The 21723-nt window shown below is 43.1% G+C and overlaps 1 protein-coding gene across 10 annotated transcripts in view; it reads left to right on the forward strand.

Moving 5' to 3' along the window:
* The window catches only part of LPP (LIM domain containing preferred translocation partner in lipoma), a 354330-nt gene that overhangs the window by 321557 nt on the left and 11050 nt on the right, over nucleotides 1-21723 (forward strand). The window lies entirely within an intron of this gene.

Consider the following 21723-nt stretch of genomic DNA (forward strand, 5'->3'; position numbering starts at 1 on the left):
GTCAAAGAACAGGAGCGGTCAGGTCCAAAGGCAGAGCTGGGAAGAGGGCTTGAGTTCCCTGGACTATGTCCCTGTTCTCCTGCTGTAGGTTAATCCCTAGCTTGTGCTGCCTCTGTCGTAATGGCAATACTGACAGCCCCTCTGCCACAATGCACGCAACAGGCACTGCGCAGAAATCTCCCATAGCAGGACACGCGCTTGTGGTGCTGACGCGCAGCCTGCCCACTGGGCCGTAATGCAGTGTAGCATGTATTACAGTGTGCCATTAGGAAAACTGCAGTTGCCAAATGTTTCTGTTTTCGAATAAAGCTATTCCGTGGAGGTTGTTATCTGATTTTCTCTGGTACTGAGAAAAGCAGTTGAATCAGACAAGAGACCTTGTGGGTGGAATACATTATGTCCAAAATCAATCATAAGGTAAGGTAGGAATAGAATTGAGTTTATTTACAGTCCGTTGACTTTTATAGTTAGCACCATTTATTAGAGAAGATGAAGAAGAAGAAAATTAAGCAGAGGGCAGGGAAATGTTTCTTTGTGATATTTTTGTGCTTGGCAATGAGAAGAGATGTGTGTACGAGCTGACAATTTATCTTCTGCCCTGAAGAGAAATGACTTGTTCTCAAATGGGCATGAAATGAAATAGTGCAGAACACGATAGGAACTTTTCTGAGTAAATGGGTCAATTTCCTGTCATTCTCTCAGTAATTGTATGTAGAGCACACTACGCTCCAAACATTGGCAAATGTGATTTTTTTTTTCCTCCTGTTATTTTACTCCTCTTGTAAATGAGTGGAAAACATATTCCAGTACTGGCACTATTATAATCAGCTTTTGCCAGTGGCTAATAGCAGTCCATTTTCAGTGAATGCTTATTACCTCCAAGCAGTCCGAGACACTACATAACAACCCAGCACTGTGTAGATTGGTACTGCTAGGAACAAGATGCGGTTATAGGGACCTCATTGCAAATGGCCCATCTCAGCAGGAAACTTGCTCATCCCTTTATCTTCTCTTTCCTAATTGCCAAATAGGCCCTGATGTTCTGGCCTTGGAGGGAACCTCATATGTGTCCTGAAACTTTCTGCTGTGGTTAGCAGCTTTCTGCCCTGCTATCCCTGAGCAAATTGTTGCATTTTCCTCCACTTAAAGCTGAGCTAGCTGTTAATGAGGGGACAGAAATTCAAGCTGGACTCGATGAGGACTGAACTGATAATTTTACTTTGGCTATTGCTAATTAAAAATAACAGAAGTGCTAGTGTAGGTGTTTGGTGGACCATGATGAGGGCCCCTGTGGCAGGTTGGGTAAATCACACTGGTACAGAATAAATACACCGATAAAGCTTAATGAGTACCTTTGAACCTCAGTCTGAAGAAGTCCTTGGTAAAGAGAAAGAACGTTATAGAGTTGGCTGTAAGGGCTGGATTCTGGCTGTGGCAACATCAGGATAAATCCCAAGCATTTTGTTTTAATAACTCTCCTCCCTATTAACTCCAAGCTCAACAAGGTCTAGACTTGTCCGGCCCATTTCCTCACGCGTACCATTGTATTCCTGTTTGGAGGTTAAAGCATGGATGAACGCAAGGCCAGTCTGGTGAGGGTGGGAGATACCTGAGCCATCGTGGCATGGCCTGATGGGGCAGCACAGCCAGTGTTAATGAGTCAGGGCTAAATCCCACCACTGCCTCTCCAGGGACCTAGGGACGTAAGCCTGGAGTTGTAAGATACAGATTTCAGCTGAAGGTGGTTAGAAATTGCTGTTGTCACTCCACTGCCTTTCTCCTTCATCCCCTTCCCCCAGTAAAAACAGATGAACATATCTTCAACACATGTTTCTAGAAAGCTTTTAGACTCCATTCTTGAAAAAACTCCAAGAACAGGCTTCCTCTCCTCTCTGTTAGTGAAAGCTGCTTCGCAAGAGTGTGTGAGGATCAAGCATTTCCTGTGGAACTTTCCATTTGGGAGGGGAATTTTGTGGCATTTCAGAAGCTATAAACAAAATATTTTACGAGCCCTAGCTACCCTTGTGAGAATACCCCACCGGGTCAGTATCTTCCTTGTTCTGCGTACACAGAGCTGGTTCCACTCCAGTGCAGGCTGAATTACATCACAGCTTGAAACTATTAATTTTCTCTGAAAGTTCAGACACTAAACATTCCATATTTTTCCACTAGAATAGGGAAATTAAGATTTTTAGTAGGTATCTGTAAGATCAGATAGGCCCATTTGTTTTTCATGTATGCTCTTGATGCAAGTGAACTGGAAATAAGGGTACCCAGAGGATAGATCTTCAATAACTTCTGTGTCTTCTGTAAGGAGAAGAGAGGAATTCATATGGCAAGCCCACTCTGTGAGCCAGCAATTGCTAAAATACGCTTTTGACTGCTTTACTGAGTTGACCCTGCTTGACGTATGTTTAAGACTCCAGACTCCACAAAAGTCATGAGGAACTTGAAGTAAATGATCTCTGACCTCCTTCATAAGGGAGCACTGGGAAATGTGTGTTTTTTATTCCACCTGTCTTTGGAAATGTGACACCTTAAAAGACTGATTCAGAAGTTATGCTCGCACAAGTCTGGAATAGTGCAGCTGGGGTGGACGGGAGAGACCCACTGCAAAAGCCACTGGGGGAATCAGGTGAGACTTAGGCTATGATGCTACTTTAACCAGAGAATAAATTCTAGTGACTCTTACTAGAGTTACTCAGAGCAAAATATGAAAGATCAAGGACTGAATTAGTCATTTTCTCCATGTTACATAACAGCATTTTAGCAAACGTTCTTCTCCCTGAAGATTTAAATGCATTGCTTGAATAATCGCCAAAGACAATGTGGTAATAATATGTTCCTTATGTGTTGGAGGAAACACATTTATTCTGGTTTTACTTTTATAAAATATATTAATCAATTTAGTTTTTGTTGGTGTTTACATGCAGGGAGTTGGAGGTTGTTTTGTTTTTTACTGTTATTTTCTTGTCTGTGGATCAGAGACAACTAGATTTCTATTAAATGGATCTGCCTTTGGTGGGATGCATCTCAGCTAACTTGATCTAGGTAGAAGTTGGGTACTTAGTCTAACGTCACTGTATTACTCTTGGGACAGTTGTGGTGGCCCTTCATTTGTACCTCTAAAGGAGCAGTATTTTGCCTAGCTCTACCTACAGCCTTTCTGCAACCATCCTAATGTCGGTGTTACTTTTGTTCTGCGAATTTAAGGCAAGCTCCGTCTGAGTACCTAGAAAGTGGATATTCTTCCACTTATAGCTACTGCATTGCCTGGTTGTTTAGTCATGCTCTAATTCACCCTCCTTCAAGGCTGGCTTCGTCAGAAAAGGCAGCTCTGACCACTTTCTTTGAAGATACAGCCAGAAAGAGAAGGTGGAGGTGTAGCACAACCAGACCGTTGTGTAAGATTTTTTTTTTCCTGTGGTTGGGAAACTGTCCCTGGAAGTGGGTGACCTGGGTGTTAAAACTGCTTCAGCTGGAGGACGAAACAACCCCCTCTCCCAGCTGCCGTTTCTTTGGTATGATGGAGATATTAGTGGAGAGGTCTCACGCTGCTCGGGCTGTAGCCAAGTTGCAGAAAATCCCTCAGGATTTATAGCACTGGAGAGGGACAAGGAAAGGAGGTGAAAAGCCTCAGTGTGAAAATGTGGGGCTGGGAGGCGCCCGGTTTGCTCCGTCCCGCCATGGCTTCCCAGCCTGCTCCAGCTCCCTGCCTGTAAAAAACACGGTGTTATTAACGCTGGCTTTAGAGGGGGATGAATAAACTTACTACTCTGTGGGAGATGTACGGCGGGTACTGTGATGGAAGCAGCAGTGTTAAAGCGATGCAGTGGTACGTGCTGTAATGCTACCTGCGAGGAAAATGTGCTTTGAAAAGGAGTGATGTGATTTCTTTGGCTAGGTGGTGAGAAGGTGTTCTTATTGTCAGACATGGGCTTTACTGGGTTTGAAACTTGGATTAAAAAAATGTCTGTATTAGCTCCAGACAGAGATGCACCCTGGAATCTTGGAAACTTTCTGTTTCACTGCTAGCTTTGGGAGGAAATTTTGGCTTTCTAAGTTGCAACATGACTGATTTGTTCTGTTTGGTTTTTATGAGAATCATTTTTTGTGCCCCCATGACTCAAATCCATTTGAATTTTTCCCTTTGAACCATGTGTTTGTAAGCTCTGGCTGGCCTAGCATTGCATTTGATATTCTGGCATTGGGCAGGGGAGGATGGAGGAGTGTTTTTCCACTGCTACCACAGAGGTCTTCAGCTCAGTGTTGCAAAGCACAGCTTTTAGCACAGTCCACCACACTCAGGCTCTGACGTTTCCCATGAGGATCAAGCACATGGATTTTGATCCACAGAGGCCAGCATTGCTGAATAGAAACTACGAAGAGAGAGGCATAAGCCTTGCCTCTTGCTTTGGCATCTTATTTTGGTCTGAAAAAAGTTACCTCCTCTGCCTGAGTTTTGCTGCTCTTCTGTGCTTAGGCAGGGTCTGTCCTTTCTCAGCATTGTCAGGGCAGGAGTTTTTCTTCACCTTCCCCACTACCCCACTGTTTAGAGCACTGACCTGACATATGGGATATATAGGGTCCTTGATTGGGCTGATTTTGAGGCAAGAGCTGCATGGCAGCCCTCCCCTCTACAGAGGGCATGTAGTTAGTGTCAGCATCTCTTTCTTTCTCCTGGGCAAGGATTTCTGGTTTGCATAGATAAATATTTGCTAACCAGAGACAGACAGACAAAGGGATCGATGTTATCGCTGTAAGGTTAAGCTGTTTGCTGGAGAGAGAGGATACCTACCCTCAAGGCACTCTCTAAGAACATGCTGGAGATCCAGCTCTGCAAATAAGTTACAAGGGCATGCCGCACTTACAACTCGCCACCAGCACCAACTCCCCAGCCAGCACTGAACCATCAGTACATAAATGAGTACGTGGATACCTGATGATGAAAAATGGAGGTACCTCAAGGACTTAATTTGATGCCTGTGTGTTTCTCTTCCTTCCATCTGCACCTGCTCCTCCCTAAGCTCCCGGGTCTGAGTCTGTGCACCACTTCAGCAGCTCAGCAGGCCTGTCTAGGGCTTCTGGGACATCTGCCCAATACGAGGATCCTTTCTGGGACATCCTCTCACCCTCTCAACCACTAGGGTGCTGGCATGGTGGCATTGCCCAGTAGGAATGCAGCCAACGCATGTATCAATGCCCAGGAGAGGTCTAGAGTACGCCTTGCTCTCTGGCTGCCAGATTGCCTGAAGGGCTAAAAAGGATGAAAACTTATTTTTGGTGGCTACTCTCAGCTGACCTGGGTCTAATACACTTGTGTAAGCAGGTAGCATTTTCGTATCTGTGCTGTTTGTCTTAACATTGTCAAACAACTGATATTTTTGCAAAGATTTCCTAGTTCCCCCTCCCCTTTTCTTCTGTCTCTATAAATTATTGCCACTATAATCCAGTTTGACTCAGCAGGATCTCTTTCACACTGGTTAATCCCCATATATAGGCATCAGTTCAGGGAGGTGCACCAGAATGCTGCAATATTTTCCCTAACGTTTTGTTTAACCGGGATGACATTATTCAGACAAATTAATTCCTCCAAGACGTAAACTTGTTCTGACTGAGTGCTGCAGCAGCCTCCCTGAGAGCAACAAACCATGATCTGACATCTTAACAGCTCTCCACGCGGTCAGGGGGAGTCTTACATAAAAGATCTTCAGCTGTGCGTATCTGCAAGGTGCAGATGTCACTCTATAGATAGATTTCTTTTCCAGCCAGGTTTGAGGGGAAAACATTTTTTAAAAACTGTATGGCTTTTCTTTTCTCCTCCACCGTGCTCCAGCTATCCCTGAGCATTATCACATCCATACAGATACCTACCAGTTCTTCCCTTTGGAGCTTTCCTTAGCTCTTAGGTCCGTCATTGGGCAGGTTCGTGTGCTGGCCAAAGTGATCCACAAGCTTGCTAAAGCTCCTGAGAATGCCCTGGAGCGGGAAGAAAGAAATGAGAAGACTGGTTAACTTAAAGTTAAGGTATGTTAGCCCCAGCTACATGGTGCTGGGTCCATATCCCACAGCCCTTGCTCCTAGTTTGAATTCTTCTGCTAGCTTATGCCTATTTTTGCTCAGCTTGTGTTGCTTTGCTGTGCCTCAGTTTCTCCTCTCTGAGAAGTGGGCTTGATGCCACAGACGTTAATATAATTGTTAGCTGAGATGTGCATAGAATGACTTCAGAAAGCTTAGCTAGCTGGATTGCACAGACTTTTGGGCATGCTGGGCGCTTCTTCTAGATAGATTTCTCTTCTGCTCTTTACTGTTTCATAGGCTAGCCAGAGCTGTTCGGGGAAGATGTATTCTCTTTTCTGGAATAATGTATTTTTGGTGGATGGCATTGCTAGAATCTCCCTGTACACCAGTTTTGAGTACCTTGATGTAATCTCATTACCATTATCTCAAACTGAGTTAAGGTTACAGCAAATTATAATATGTTACAGCAAATAATAATATGTAACATTCCCCAAACCGCATAATTAAAAAGGTCTGTAAAGTTACAGCTTACAGAAATTGAGTTGCATATGCATAAAGCTACCTATTCCTTAGATTAGTTTTAGGGGTTTTTCTCGTTGTGTTTCTGCTGTCCCCTAGCCGTGTTTCGGGAAGTAGTATGACTGTCCCTAAAAGAGAACCCATATGAAGGAGCATAGATAAAAGATTTCTCTGCCATTCTGCAGAGCTATTAAGTCAGATAGTACATGGTACTTATCTGTAATCTGCTAGTAACAAAAAAGAAAAAAGATGATAAAAATATTGGGTTAGTAAGATGTGAAATGTAGTGACACAGATTGATGAACATCCTGGGCTCATTTGAGCAAAATTGGTTTAATACACCCAACTCTGAGGCCATTCATCCAGGAATAAGAGCATTGCTTTCTGGCACATAAGCCCTATCTACACCTGGAGGCTTATCCAGCAAAGTGCTTCCTTGGGAAGGATCGAAGGCTTTCTGTACAGCTAGCTAAGGAAGCCTTCCCGTGTTGTAGCAAAAATGGCTGATACAGTCACTACATTAAAGGCTGGGAAGGAGTAAGTTGAAGGGTTTACATCCCAATTCAGTGTTAGTGAGAGAGAGAAAGTGGAATCCCCTATGTAGTCCACTGTCTGTTTCCTTACAAGGACACAGAAGGTGTCACTGTAGAAGGTGAAGAGAAGTGCCAAAGGTGGGAGAAAAACGCTTTGAAGAGATCAGACAGGTTAGCTTATCAAAGGTGGTGTAATGTAATGTATTAGGTGAAGTGCTGTCTGATAAGTACTGGCTTTAATCTAGCAAAGAAAGACAGAACAGTCATGGAATAAGCCCAGTACACTCCTAGTAGAAGTAAGACAAATAGTTTAACAGCCTGACTGGTCAGCACTGAAACAAAATACTGGTGAGCAATAGTCTCCATCTCTAGAGGTCTTCAGACTAGGCCTGTACACCCACATGAAAGTCCTGATTTAGTCAAACAGCACTTACTGAGTTTCCATGAGAGATGGGGTGATTCTTTCTGGTCTGTGATATACAGTAGATCACTTGAGATAACTAATGGTGAAGAAGCTCCAAGTTTGAAAATGTTAAGTCTGTTAAATGCTAAAAATTGTAAGAGCACCAGCTGCCAGGGATTCTCCAAAGAAGTGATGCTGTGATATTGCCAAGGACCTCGCAAACCTGTGGGTGTTGGTAGAAGTGGTGGTGTCTAGTTTTGCTCTTTTTGCCACATGCCCAAAAGAGAGCAGAAAGCCCAGGCATGGCAGGAAGATGGGAAGCAGGCACACTGTGGGCTGGCAGGGTAGGTGCCTCTCATGCGTGATGCTTGCTAGCACATTCCTCCTATTAGACCGCTGCCATGGGAGGTTGAGATGTCAGTGAATGAGGCTGATACTACTCATTGACAAGGTCTTGGGGCCACTGGGGTTTGTCTCCCTTTGTTCAAGGTGCCCAAGAAAGACACTTAAGAGGGGTGGTGCTGGGAAGCAGGGGAGTTAGCTCTTTGGTCAGAGGAGATAAAAGCTGGCACTTTCAAAGTTTTCCTCTCTAGCTGTCTTCTGGCTTGTCTCATCTGCAAGAGAGTGTGGGCAGCTCTGCTTGTTTTTGTTTTTTCCAATATGCTGAACATACTCCAACTCAAGCTGCAGGTGTAGAATGTCTTCAAGAACAGACAGTTCAACCACCTTAAAATGCAGAACACCCCACCTGTGAGAACACTTAGCAGCCTGTTAATGTGAGCAACTGATAGGTAAAAGGAGGTTTGTACCCAGAGTGAAATGATTCCTGCATCAGGCCCTGAAAAGATCAGCTCTATACACAGCTGTATTCCTAGGGATGCAAGGCAAACTGAGTGGAGTTTAAAGTGCATGGAAGTGGGAGAATTAAGTTGGAAAGACAGGTCTTTGGTATCCAGGTGGTATTTTCTCCCCAGCAGATCTCAAAGCGCTTTCCAAAGCTTGGTAAGAACAAGGATATCTAGGGTCAGATGAACCCTGGAGAGAATGCCTGGTTTTCAGTCACACATTCCAGATCTCAGCTCAAATACTTTTGTGTTGGGTTTCTTTCAGAAAAGTACAGAAAGACCCTGAAGCCAGAAATACTGTATAAAACACACAGGATAATTAGCAACCTCCTGGAAACGTGTGCAACTTTAATAAAATTTAAACTTCAGTTCCTTCCCACAGGTGGAGTCCAAAAGTACTGTAGGCAAAATGCACAATTAAGCTATTTTTATGCCTTTTCATCTCAAACTGTGAATGTTAAAACATAAGTAAGTGAAGCAAATGGAAAGCATAAACCTGCCTGTTTGCCATGCTTATTTGAACTTATTGCATTAGCTGTATGCAAAGCGTGGATCGCTTCTGAACAGCATACTCAAGTGAAGATTTTTGCAAACAGAAAAGTCTTCATCTACAAACCTGGCTTCTTAAAAAGCACTATGAGTTTGCAGCTCCTTTCTGCTGACCACAAAGGGGAATAAATGACTCTGGGAGGGCTCAAGTAATTATACAAAGTGCCTGGATCAACTTTTCTCTGGGGATCCTGTAGCTACTGGTCTGCTGGTTTAACAGCATGCTTCTGAAGTGGCTACTTTCCATTTCTGTTTCTTTCTGGGGCCAGATTTCCAGCAAGGCTCCTTAGCTGCCCTTGCAGAACTGGCAAGATGATGTTCTCTGGACTTTCACTGTGAGTGAAGGAGCCAACAGTAACTTTTCCATAGGAAAATTTATAGGTAGGGCGGAGTTGGGTTACACTGCCCTAGCAGCAAACCCAGAAGAAGACTATGACACAAAGTCTTAGGTCACTTCCTTGATTTTCACAGCTCCCCATTGCTCTGCCCTTTACCCTCATCTCTTTGGTAGCAGATGTAGCAGCACAGACGAGGAGGAAGCACTTCATGCGATAGTATAGTATGATGTAAACAACAAAGTGTATTTCTTTCAGTAGGAGACCACCAATATTGTCCACACCATCTTTATGAAATATCGTCTGGGGCCTGGATCTCTCAGGCACGTGAGTCACGTGTCATTACCTGGCTGTCTTGTACCTTTGCATCTAGATCCATTACACAGGTAGATCCTGGTGAGGAAAGGCCCTTTCTTCTGCTGTTCCTGCTAAGTCTATTAAATCAGCAGTTACGAAAGGTATCAGCCATACCACTATTACTTCGCATGAGCTGCTTGGCGAAAGGCAAGGGTCAGATTAGTATGGGTGTTCAAATGTTCTTTCTGGAGAAATGGCAATTTCTGATGTTCAGAAAGGAAAGTTGGAAATAACTCTAACTAGGATGGTGATAGCAGTTCACTAGTTACGTTAATAAGGAACAACCATTAGTGCAGATGCCTTTGAAAGATCTCAAACCTTTGAAAATAATATGTGAAACTCCAGAGCACTGTATGTTCCATTGTTATATATTTTTCCATAACAGAAGGAAACAGCTACAGAGCAGAATGGTCGTAGAATAGGGTTATTTTCCCCCTATATTTCATAATCACTGTGATTCTAGCCCAAGAGTCCCTATGCTAAGGGGACACTATTGACTGGAGAATGGACATATTATGTAATACATACTATATATTCAGTGTGTTTATATAAATGCACATTTCTTACGTAACTGTGTCACAGGAAAACCATGAAGCTGGACAAGTTAGTCTCTTCTGTTGCTGCTCTGTTTTACTCATTGGTTCTCAAGCGCTGTCACAAGACTGGAGTTTGTGTTACTTGCATACGTGCCCAAATGAATCTCTTTTTTCTTTTTGAAATCTCCATTCACGTTTGTGTTTTACTAGTTTTCACAACTGTTTCTTTTTTAATGTAATATTTGGCTGAAAGCCGTTGGTGTTGCTTCTGCAAAGTAAAGAGTAATCTGGTTAGTATATATTAGGGGCTGACATTTAGCTGACTAGTACAATATACAGTGGCTGTGCTTTTTAACTTAAAATAATACACAGGGCAGCCTCTTCAAGTGATATAAAAGATCTGGTAAAGAAATGCCAACTGTCAGCTTGATTTTCGGTCAGCTCTGCTCTGACATAAGCCTTCCCGACAGCTCAGGCCAGTGTCCTTCATATTCCAAATTAATCCAGAATTTCTTGTGGTGATGAAAGGGAAAGAAATGACTTCAGAGAAAAGTTTACTGCTCTGAAAATCCTTTGCTTAGCTGACACGAGAGAATTACCACCTATTCAGACATGCCCATCTGCTCTCGATGAAGACTTACAGAGCTCAAGCCATTTTTTTATTTGCATTCCAATGGTTTTGCTGTCCAAGATCTCTTTATCTGAGTGTCTGTGTTGTCTGTCCAAAATGAGGAGACTTCTTTTTGCACAAGGAGACTTAATTTTTGTAGTTTGAGTGCAAAAGGATAGTGCTGAGATGTTAGATGGAGAAGATAGGCAGCTGTGTTGCAAGGAAGCTTCTGCCCAGCAGTCCCACTCCACTGTCTTTAACAGAAGAGCAGCCCAAAGCTTCTGCATCATGTCATACACACTGTTCCAGGGATAAACAGAGGATCTGGTCTGTAGTGTCAGAGGTATTGGTTTGTAAGGTTAGAAGGAATTATGTATTATCCTTTTTATCTCAATGCTGAGTCAAGCGGTCCTTCAGTGTGGGTCCTGGCAGCTGAATCCTGGTGAAAGGGCCCTCGGAGGTGGGAGCCCTCTGGAATTGCAGCGAGGCTGATGCAAATCTTCTCTATTTCTACGCTTCACTTTGGCCGAGGATGACCTGTAGTAGATAAAAGCAAGTGCCTGATGGGTACTTAGGGTGAACCGTAAGTTTCTACTGTCCAGCTAGAAGGCAGACAATTTTTTCACTTCTCTCACATCTCATTCTTGACTTCTTTGGAAACTTCTCTAATCTGCTCCGTGCCTTGTCTGGATTCTTCTTACATAGCTATCTCTATTTCCCTTTTTGAATCCCTTCCTTCCCTGCCATTCTCATCTCAGCATGTAGCACAAACTCACTTTCCCAGATCAGGAGCTGAAGCAAACATCCAGGTCAGCTGAATGAAAAGAAACAGGATGTCATTGCATCTAAAAATAATCCCACTACCTACTAGGTGATATATCTGGTCCTGGACTTAGCAGCCTGCATTTACTTCCAATTAGAATCTGACTCTTTAGATAGAAGAATGGGTGTCACTCCAGGAGATAACTCAATTCAAGCCTCTGAAGAAATCCTAGCCAAAAAAAGTCCCAGTCTTGTCTCTGTGCGTGTGTGTGTGTGTGAAGTCTAGACATGCAGTTCTCATCTTACATTGACTCATTAAATTCTGCTTTCTGTTATCCTTGACAGTGGCCAGTGCTAGTTGCCTGTGGTTACTGCCCAGTTTTCTCCCAGAGTCTTTTGCGTATAAAGGTTTCTTCAGGAAATAAGAAACCACCTCTTTGCCATCCCTTTGGAAAGACCTCAAAGCATCCCCAAAGGTTTTAGCCCTTGCGTTCCAGGCATAGATAAGTCTTCTATTGCCCTGAAGGCTCCAGTATGTTCTCCTCACATCAGGGACTTGTATGTGTTTGGCAACCCTTTAAAAAACACATCAGGGATTTGGGAGAATCATATTCGCGCTGTCAGTTCAGGTATCAGCAGGATCCAAACCCTGTGAGAGTTTCGGTTTTGTTTTTTTCTCAGCTTTATACTGGATTGTGTTTCTATTAAAAGCAGCTATTTTATGCTGAACTGTTGCCATGGCCTGTATTTCACAACTGTAATGTATACACTGAAAAATTTATTATCTTGCACTTGAAAGATATTTCAGCAAAAAGCTCCATGAAATTCTGTGTAAAGTCTCGGGTACCTTCTTACTTGTTTTCTAGTTTGGGTTGGTTGATTTGGGAAGTTGTTTTTCTTGATAGTTCTGGAAGCCGGCTTTGGTGTGCGTAATAGCGAAGTGACTTCTGCCAGAGGATCCTGCATTGCTTTAGGCCTCACAATATCTTGCTATATGCACTCCATAGATAATCCACAGAGATGGAAAGTAATGAAGTTAAATTCTCAGAAAGAACCACTGGGGAAGCTGGACAGCCTCTATTCTCACTGCTCTGCCCCAACCACTAGAAAACATCATTTTTGCTTGTGACTTGATCAGAGAGCACAAGCTTTAAACAGGTTCTGGTTAAACGACTGGTATTTTTAAATCTGTATCCAAGAAAAGCTTATCTTCATTGGAAGCTAGTTAAATGTTGCTGACAAAAAGTGTGTGTAAACTAAAACTTGATTTCCATGTTAGTCAACTAGTTTCCATTTTCTTGATGTTATTGATGTCACCATTTCTTGCACTGTCCAGACAGTCCTCCAGGAAAAAACATGGCAGGGATGAATTCATTTCTAATGAAAAATATTAAGGAGGAGGAGGGTGAGGGGAACTATAAATAACCACTGAAATGTCAGAGAGTCAGTCATTTTTTCCTCTGCAAGTCAGTTTTAACAGTTAAGGTCAAGATAACATTTCCATGTCAATGGTCAGTTACATCAAAATTCTAAAACAGGGAGATTGAATGGAATTTTGGATGATTTTTCTTATATTCTGCCCAAATTTGACTAATTTATAGTGTCTTTGGTCTGCCAGCTATGAGTTCCAGTGTTATTTTGGTTAAACCCTTTGCCAGAGTGGCAAGCTTGGATTAGAGTATCAGGTTTATTAAAGGCTATGAATGTAAATTTTCTACCAAAAAACAACAACAACAAAAAAGATTTCTAGCCTATAGTAACTCCTTTTTATTTCCTTTGATGTGGTTCAGTTTGACTTGAGTTTTAGCCTAACAATTGCAGTACATTTTTTTTCTTTTGTTTTCACAAAGTTCTAATCAGTTTAGACTGTAAGCGGTTTGAAATGCCTCTCTAACAGCTTTCACAGTGTTTCTAATTAAGCTTTAAATCTCTGCTGTCCGCAGTTGTATCTAGACAAGGAGCAGAGTATATCTGCTCACTCTTAGCCACATCTCTCAGCTGCATGTAATTCTGCTGCGTGTGCAGAAAGTAATCACAACAGGACAGATCCTTCGGTCCTTATTTAGGCAGAACTCCCATAGTGGCACAGAGGGTCAGGCACACGATGTCTTGAGGAAATAGATGCATTTGATGGTGAGAGCACGCGAGGCAAAGCAGTGCGACATCTATACTGCAAAGACGAAGGCCCTTGGGCACGGGGAACAGGTTTGTTTTATCCTCTAGAGCACTTTGTAGGGTGGAGTCATGTGCTATGATTATGGTTTGTAGATGCTGTCGCCAGACAGGTTATTATTAGTAATAGGTAAAAGTTGCAGGCTATCAAAATCCATCCCTGAGGAGCAAAGCTAATAGAATATTATAGTTTTTAAAGCTACTGAGGTTCATGCTACTGTTAAAAAAAAAAGAAAAGAAAAAAGAAAAAATCCTAACAAATCACAGAACCAGCTAAAGACAGTCTTTCTGGTATCAGCAAAGTTTGGAGATGATTTATCTCTAGGTAGCAACCCTGCTGGTGTGAAGCAATATTAATTTTTTGAGGCATGACTGCCGTTGTGTGACTGGGTCTGGGGATTTAAACGGTAGCTCTGTGCCACTTCTCCTGAGCTGTGGAAGCCTTTAACAAACTGTTTAACTCTGGCATTCTGGGAAGGATTTTGAGGGATTTCCTTCAAATTAGAAATCTTTAAAAATCAGCATTTTACGCCAGGCATTGCATTACAAAAGGGGCTAGAGCGCTGGCCAAAGGTCTGGTCGCACGCTCAGGAACTCCTCGGATTGAAGAAATCCGAGATGGAAACAGCCTTATCAGATCATCGCTCCGTGCCAAGGCAGGCTTCCCTCCCGTGCTCTGCTGATGCGGCTGCGCTTCGCTGGTGCGCGTCTCTCCAATGCTCCCGGCGCTCGCTCTAGCTGGCTGGCCGGACATTTGCTGGATCAGGTGTGGGCTGGGTGGTGACATGCCTGGCCGTCACTCTGTAATCCTGGGGCTCCTTCCAGGTGTGCCGTGTGGTCTGCAGTGCTAGCAGAAAATGAGCTGCATTCACTACTGTACACATACACAATGTGCTGTTCTGATTTTGTCAGGGACCTGCAATTCCTCTTGTTTGAAGTCGGTAGACAAGATATGGTAGAGTTTGGAAAAGCACCTTCACCAGAAGGGAACAGAAATACTGAAGGAACACTGTAAAGAAACAGGAGCTGATTACCAAGATGTTAACAGTGCCCTCTCACATAGTAGTTGTTAAGGATGTTTTAAATTGTTTGGCTTGCTGTAATATTACGTAGGATTATAATGATTGTTATTGAAAAAATGTTACTGGTGTGGTCTTAGTTTTTTTTCATCTTCCATGCTTTCTAAAGTTATCTGTGAAATAGAGAATATTTCCTCTGTCAGAAATGCCTTATGAGTGCGAATTGTGATAGCCACAGGGAATACTCAGAGTAGCATTCAGATGCTGTTCTCCAGTAGTGCACCTCCTGAAATCAGCCTTGTTGAATTTTGGGGTGTGTGCAGTCATTATAGCTAAAAAATACAGTTTTCACTCTTAAAAATATTTTGTTTTCATTAAGTAACACTGGGCACACAAGCTACTTTACAAGTATTTATCAAACCTAACAGCATCCTGTTTCCCACTGGGATATGCAACTGCTTTTATAACCATTTTATTTACAGGTAGACTGAGGCACAGAGCATGGACAAGCATTATCTATGACCATTAATCAGTTGAAGAGCCAGAACTGAAATCCAGGCATTTTATCTTCTGGTCCACTAGCTTTTGAGAACAAGTACCTAATTTGTCGTATTTGTGAGCACTGCCATTTTAAAGTGACAAAAATCTCAATGTTGTCAGAACAAGGAATATGTAGATGAGCAGCTTGGAGTGCCAGAAAGCGGTTAAGTAATTTCCAACATGAGGCTTCTTGCGAATTTTTTAGCTGGAAGGAATCAGTGTGGTTGTGGTCTGACATTGAGCATAACACGGAGCAAAACATTTAACCCTCACATGCCTTCAGCAGTCTTAGGTTGTTGGTGCTAGCGATGGCTAAGGGTCTTCTATAAAATGGTTTTGAACAGCACAGAAATCACCCTGTTCCTGGACAGGCTTTTTTGAAGTTTAATTATGGCCACTATTTAAAACATACATACCTCTTTCCAGTTAGCATGGCCAGCTTGTGAGCCTGCTGGTTCCAGCAGCCTTCTCTAGATTGCCTCTCCTTGCTTCAGCGTGCTCAGATGGTAGTAAAGCCATCCCTTGACCTTCTTATGATAAGACAAGCAAATGAAGATCCTTTCTGTCATTGTAGAGCCTATTTTCACATCTACTAATCATTTGCAAAGCTCCTCTTTCTAACCCTGTCCCATTTTCATTTGGCGGTACTGCACGTTTGTGGACTCAGTTGCTTGTCCCTGTTACCTTTGCTAATAACATAAGTCATAAAACAAATCTAGTATTCTTCTAACAGTTGCAGGGCAAGGGACTCCCTCACCCTGGAGGCTGAGAGGACTCTGTGCCAGGTTCACCTCCAGCTGCTCCAAAAACGCGAAGTCTGATTAGGTTTATCCTGACAAGAAAAGCAAATTCTAGCAGAGGGGAAACATGCCAGGCGTGGTATTGCTGCTGTGCTGGGAAAGCCACTAAAAACTGAGCCGAGTGGAAGAACGATTTTAAAGCCACTGAATACAGCAACCTCCAGAGCCTGAGTTGCTGCCATGTAGTCAGTAGCTGTATACCTAGCTCAGGCCCACATCACATGGTAACATTGCAGAGTTGCAAATATAATTTATTCCAGCAACTTTCCTTGCCTCTCCCTGCAAAATACCAGCTAAAGAGCACCGCCACGACTTACCGCTATGTCCAAAGGAGGGACCTTTGCCAGCGTATTTCTGGCTGTCAGGGATCACATCTCTTCCCACCCCACAGACACAACGTCATATGTGCAACGCGTGCAACATGTACAACGAAGTGGCCTGAATGTTGGAGGGTCGGCCTGGACTCTCCCTGACCTGTCCCTCCGAGAGCAGCGAGAAGGGAAGGAGCGTGGTCCACTCCCAATACTGTGTCCTGCTGGTCAGGCTAAGTGGAAGAGGTTAAAACAGGCATGTCTCCATTCTCTCCTCAGATACAGATGGGGGAATTTTACTAACGGCTAAAATCAGACATAAAGGGCCAGCACGAATGTAAAGTGATGTCCAGCTGCCAAGATTTACCTGTCTACTGAGACAGGGAATGTCCTTGCAATTGCGGTGGCCGGGGATTTTTCATTGTAGTATTTGGGGTAGGGGGGAATAGGATCTTGACCTTGGATTTTTCTTTTCTAGAAAAAAAAATGGAAAAAATGGTGTAGAAAGTGTTGAAAATACATCTTGACACTTTACCCCTCCCCCAGTGTCTGCTTTATGTTTAACTTATAATCCAACTGTATATTTACAGACTCAAAACCTAAATGAAACCATTTGAAATTATTTGAAGTGCAATGTTTCAATTGACCTGATCTAATTTGGGGTTTATAAATTCACTAGGCTTTTTGAGATTAAAGTGTTCTGTCTTCACTTAAGTGTGGAAATATTTTCAAGCCTCAAAAATTATCCCACAACGGGCAAAATGTCTCCTGCCCTGCTCTCCTCGCAGCCTGAGGAAATGAAGAACGGAGTCACAAGATTTAAAGCAATTCACTTACCACACTTTACTAAGTTACAGTTCAACTACAGTAGTTGACCATGTGCCTGTTTTTAGCACAACAGTCACTTTTTATTCGCATAGCTCATACCAGCTCCTCTGTGCAGCTACTCCAAAAAACGCATTTCTTGTGCAGAGCTCACAGAAAGCGAGCTGACGTCCCTGTGCATGATCTCTCCTCCATCTGCCATTCAGAGTGCAGGAGAGGTTATTTTTGTTCATTAGAGTTCCAGATTCATTGCTAATATATAAGAAACAGTAACTAAACTTTGTGTGGCTTTTCTTCTGTGTTCATTGGTAGGTTACTGCGCGAGGGACCCGGTGCTGCACCGTATTGGGAGTTAGTGCTGTCACCCGAAATTTGGTTATGAGAGGTTATAACCTCCAAAACTAGGGAAGCGGGATGTGCTGTAGCCCACAGTCTGGCTGTCACCACAGCACTGCTCCCTCCAAGCCAGTTGCTGGCCAGCTTTCCATTTGGAGTGGGATGCTTTCAAGAGGGGGAGTCAGCTACTTCCCGCTGTCAGTTTTTTATGGCTCTTGCACCCCAGAAGTCTTTCTCAGCAGCCTGTTTTTTCACAAGTGAAAAAACATGTAGGTTTTCACATGTTTAAACCTACCATTTGTGGAGCAGCTCCTCTTTCTTCTCTGCTGTTTATAACAGGCCAGACATCGCTGTAGGGACCCCTTCGAATAATTCCCCCCATCCCAGCTGTCAGATACTTGTTCCTAAGCAGCTTGTTTCTACTTTGCTGCTGATTGTGCTACACGTGTTTCACCCTCTTAGATTTACCCATGAGCTGATGCTTTGATGTCCTGTTCATTTGAGTCATTCTTTGCCTGGGATTATTTCTCTTATGAATACACCAGGGTGCATTATTTTCCCTGGGTGAGATGCTCTTTCTTAGCCATGGGTAAGCAGTTCTTCATTCAAGAGACCTGGTCCTCAAACTCAGCCTTACCAAATCTTTATTTTTATTTGAGACAGTGCTTTAACGTTGGGCCAACCTTCAGTTTAGAAGTGGATTACATCAATCGTTCCTTCCCCAGTCTTTTCAAAACCAAAAAAAAAAAAAAAAAAAAAAAAAATATTTGTCCAAAAGCAAAAAAGGCAAAAAGAAGTCTTCAAAAAAAGAGGACGCTCCTTGCCTCTTAGCCAAAACCCCAGGAAAATGATGATTAACTTCACCCTCCAGCACCCACTGGATTTGTGGGCCGTATCCTGATGAGATGAGTTTCCACTGCAGCCCTTAGGCCTGGTGTTTCCTAGCTGGCTCTTAACCTTTATCCTCTGCATTTCACTTTGGCCCTCTGCACTGCTCTTCAGAGGCGCCCAGCTCTAACTCTTGATTACAGGGAGTGCTGGCAATGGCAGCTTGGGAAAAAAGAAAAAAACAGGGCTGTCATTTTTTTTTATTTATGCTATTTGGTTTCTGGAGGCCTGAAAGCTCCAGGAGGTGCTTGAAGAGTGAAACAAGCTGTAAAAGAGAGCAAAAATCTCACAGGCAAACTTAAAATCCTGCAGCAATTCTATTCCCATAATGTGCAGAAATGCCTTTGTGCGGGTTGTTAGCTGCTGGGGCAGCATTTAGGCATGTGGGATAACCTGATTAGAGAATCAAAGAAAACCCTGTTAGCTCCACAGGCCAAATCCTGCCTTACAGCAACCTGATGTCAAATGGGTGTGAATCAAGGAAGCTTTCCCTTTGGCATCTTCTGGTAACACCTTCAGGAGAAGTGTTTGAGCCAGAATTCTAGCAGGGAAAGAGGCTTAAGCAAATATACTCCCAGACAGGGAGTGAGCTGGAGTCTGAAGCTAATGACTTTGTTTTTCCTCTCTGGTACAGACTTGGAAGGATGAAAAGAATAAATTTCTCAGGGCAGATTTTCAGGTTATGTAGAAGGTTTAGTCAGGAGCTGGGAAATTTAAACACTTGTCCAGCTTAGCTGCAGGAACGTGAAACAGTGTGACTGAGCTAAGAGTTGGGAGCAGACGACCTGCATTTTCCAAAGGCATAACCCAGAGGCATGATTTCCTGCTGTCTTGGTCACTGCAAAACTCCCACCAAAGTCAGTAGCTTGTGTTACGCAAGATGTTAGACAAGATGATAATGGAGACCCCTTGCAGTCTTATACTCTGTGTGTCTAAAATGTGTGAGTAGAAGTTGTATTTGATTTGTAGTAAAAGCACTTCCAGACCACACTAGTATTAAATTTATATATAAAGCCTTGGAAGACTGAGTCTTTAGACTGTAAATGCCTCTGGGTGAGGATGATATTGGCTTGCATGTCCGTTAAATGTCATGAGAGCTCCACACCTGATGCGCTCTTTGTACTGGTATGAACAGATAGTACAAGTGATACTTACCCTGCAGGTCCTCCTTGCAGCAGGGCATTGACTGCATATCCTTCTCGGTTGCTTGAGCGTCAGCTCCAGTCTGTGTGGGCCCTGGTTTGCTGGTTCCTGTGTTGAACCCTCCTTGCATTGCTGGGTGAATTGCAGTTGCTGATTTCTGCTCTGTTCAAAGTACCAGGTAGATTCTGCTCAGTTTTGCAGCATTTTGCTTTCTAGAGTGCTGTTACGTTGGCTGTGGGAGCTGCCTAGCAGATCAGTTCTTGATGCGTTAGGTAAGCTGAGGGTCTCCTGGCCGTGTTGTGGATGTTCAACACTTATCAGAATTCAGAAGCAATCAGCAAAGTTCATGGGAGAAACATCTACTCAAGGTTATTAAATGAAGAGGTGGCAGCTCTGGCTCAGGAAGTCCTTCAGCCAGAAATTGCTGGAGGCTGGGAGAATATCCGAAGGAATTATTGTGTTTTGTTTGCCCTGTTCCCTTGGCCTCTGTTGTTGGCCAGTGTTGGAAACAATAAGCAAGCATTGATTTGGTGATACAAACAGTCAGTACCAACACATATTTAGAAGCTGTCATAGAAAATGCTTTAGTGCGTGGCACAGTCTTGCTTCAGTGTGCACAAATGCAGCATTCCCTCCTAGGCAATCCAAGGAACAGCATGAGAATGGACTGAGATGATGTGATCTGCTTATGCAAGGCAGAATAATGAATTTGCCAGGTTACTCCTCCAATGAGAAAATTTTTGACCTTGCTTTTTCTGGCATACCAGTCACTGTTATAACGATGATGATGGTGACAGCAACCAGATAGAAAGGCCAGTAATAATTCTTCCCTGCCCATTATTACAAGGCATAAAGCAAAACCCAGCCTGAAACCAACCCCAGTCTGGCTGTGTTCTCTTTACAGATGTGTTAGGCGGTTCTCATATGGGTTGAAATTCAGGACTTTTCGTGCTGACCTTTCCAAAAACAATCTTTTTGATCTTCTGATATGAACCTGTGTATTTATATGTAATTTTGAGGCTGTAAGTCTATTTGTATCTTACCAGTGATTTGCAGCTCAGAAATAGTGTCTGATAGCGTATGTCTGAGTATAAAAGTAATCTCTCTGAGCTTCTGGGTGATTCATCTCCTGACAATACATTTTGGCAGTACATGTAAGGACTGGATCTTGCCCCTAAGAATATTGGCTTAAAGAAACAATAACAGTGCGGTCAGTCAAAGCATTGCTTTCCCTGGGAATTTTGTTGCATGAGGAAGCAGAAGAGCTTTAGCCTTCTTTTGTTTGTCAACATGATCTGCCTTTCAGTAGCTTTTTGTATTTTTGTCCCATTCGATCTTTTGTTTTCATATTCTCCCCCCCCCTTTTCTGTATATCCCAACAATTGTAAACTTTCTGTTTCATCCAAGGTTCAAACATTGGTTGATAACATTCTTTGATAACTCCAGGCATTATTGAGCAAGGATAGTGAGAGAAGTTCTCTCTTCCAAATGCCAGTGAAATGAGCCAACTGATCTTGCCACAGATTTATCGTTTGCATCTGTCTACGTTGAATGCACCTTAAATTCACAGTGTGTCTTCCAGGTGTTTGATTTGAAAGGGCACTTTGGACAACTGAAAGGCTGATATGTCCTGCAGACAAGCATTTGAACCATTTGAAGCAAACTTATGTTGGTGTTTTCATGAACTGCAGGGGCAATTGAGGTTGGAATGAGATGAGTCATTCAATGGAGCCCACTTGAAAGGTGGGGTTTGGGCTTCTGTGCTTCAGGAACCAGCTAGTATGTAAAACCCATAAACTGAGAGCGTGGCCTTAGAACTGGCATTTAACAGTCATTATCTCAAACGTCTGAGGCCAGAGATAAATGAGCACTTCAGGTCATTCCGAACTCCTGTCCACACAAGGCTTTCATTGCAGACACAGCTTTGTTTTCTCTCCGGGCTCAACAGAAGTCTCTCTGGTGGGAGAGAAAGATCAAGATTTACTTACAAGGCAGATAAAGATCCTTTATGAGAGCTGTATTGACATAGCAGTTAAGGGGTCTCTGTATAGCCCCAGGAGTGTGAGCTTGAGCTTTGCACTGCACACATCCTGGAGGTTGTCTCTAATCAACTCAGCTGCAAAGATTGCTCAGGTAGGGCAAACATACAGGAGTGCAGCCTACTTTACTTTCTCATGTGCTGCTGGCTACAGAAGCTGCCATATCTCAAATACACTTGC

This window comes from Rhea pennata, chromosome 9, assembly GCF_028389875.1.
Source record: "Rhea pennata isolate bPtePen1 chromosome 9, bPtePen1.pri, whole genome shotgun sequence".
NCBI classification, from domain to species: Eukaryota; Metazoa; Chordata; class Aves; order Rheiformes; family Rheidae; genus Rhea; species Rhea pennata.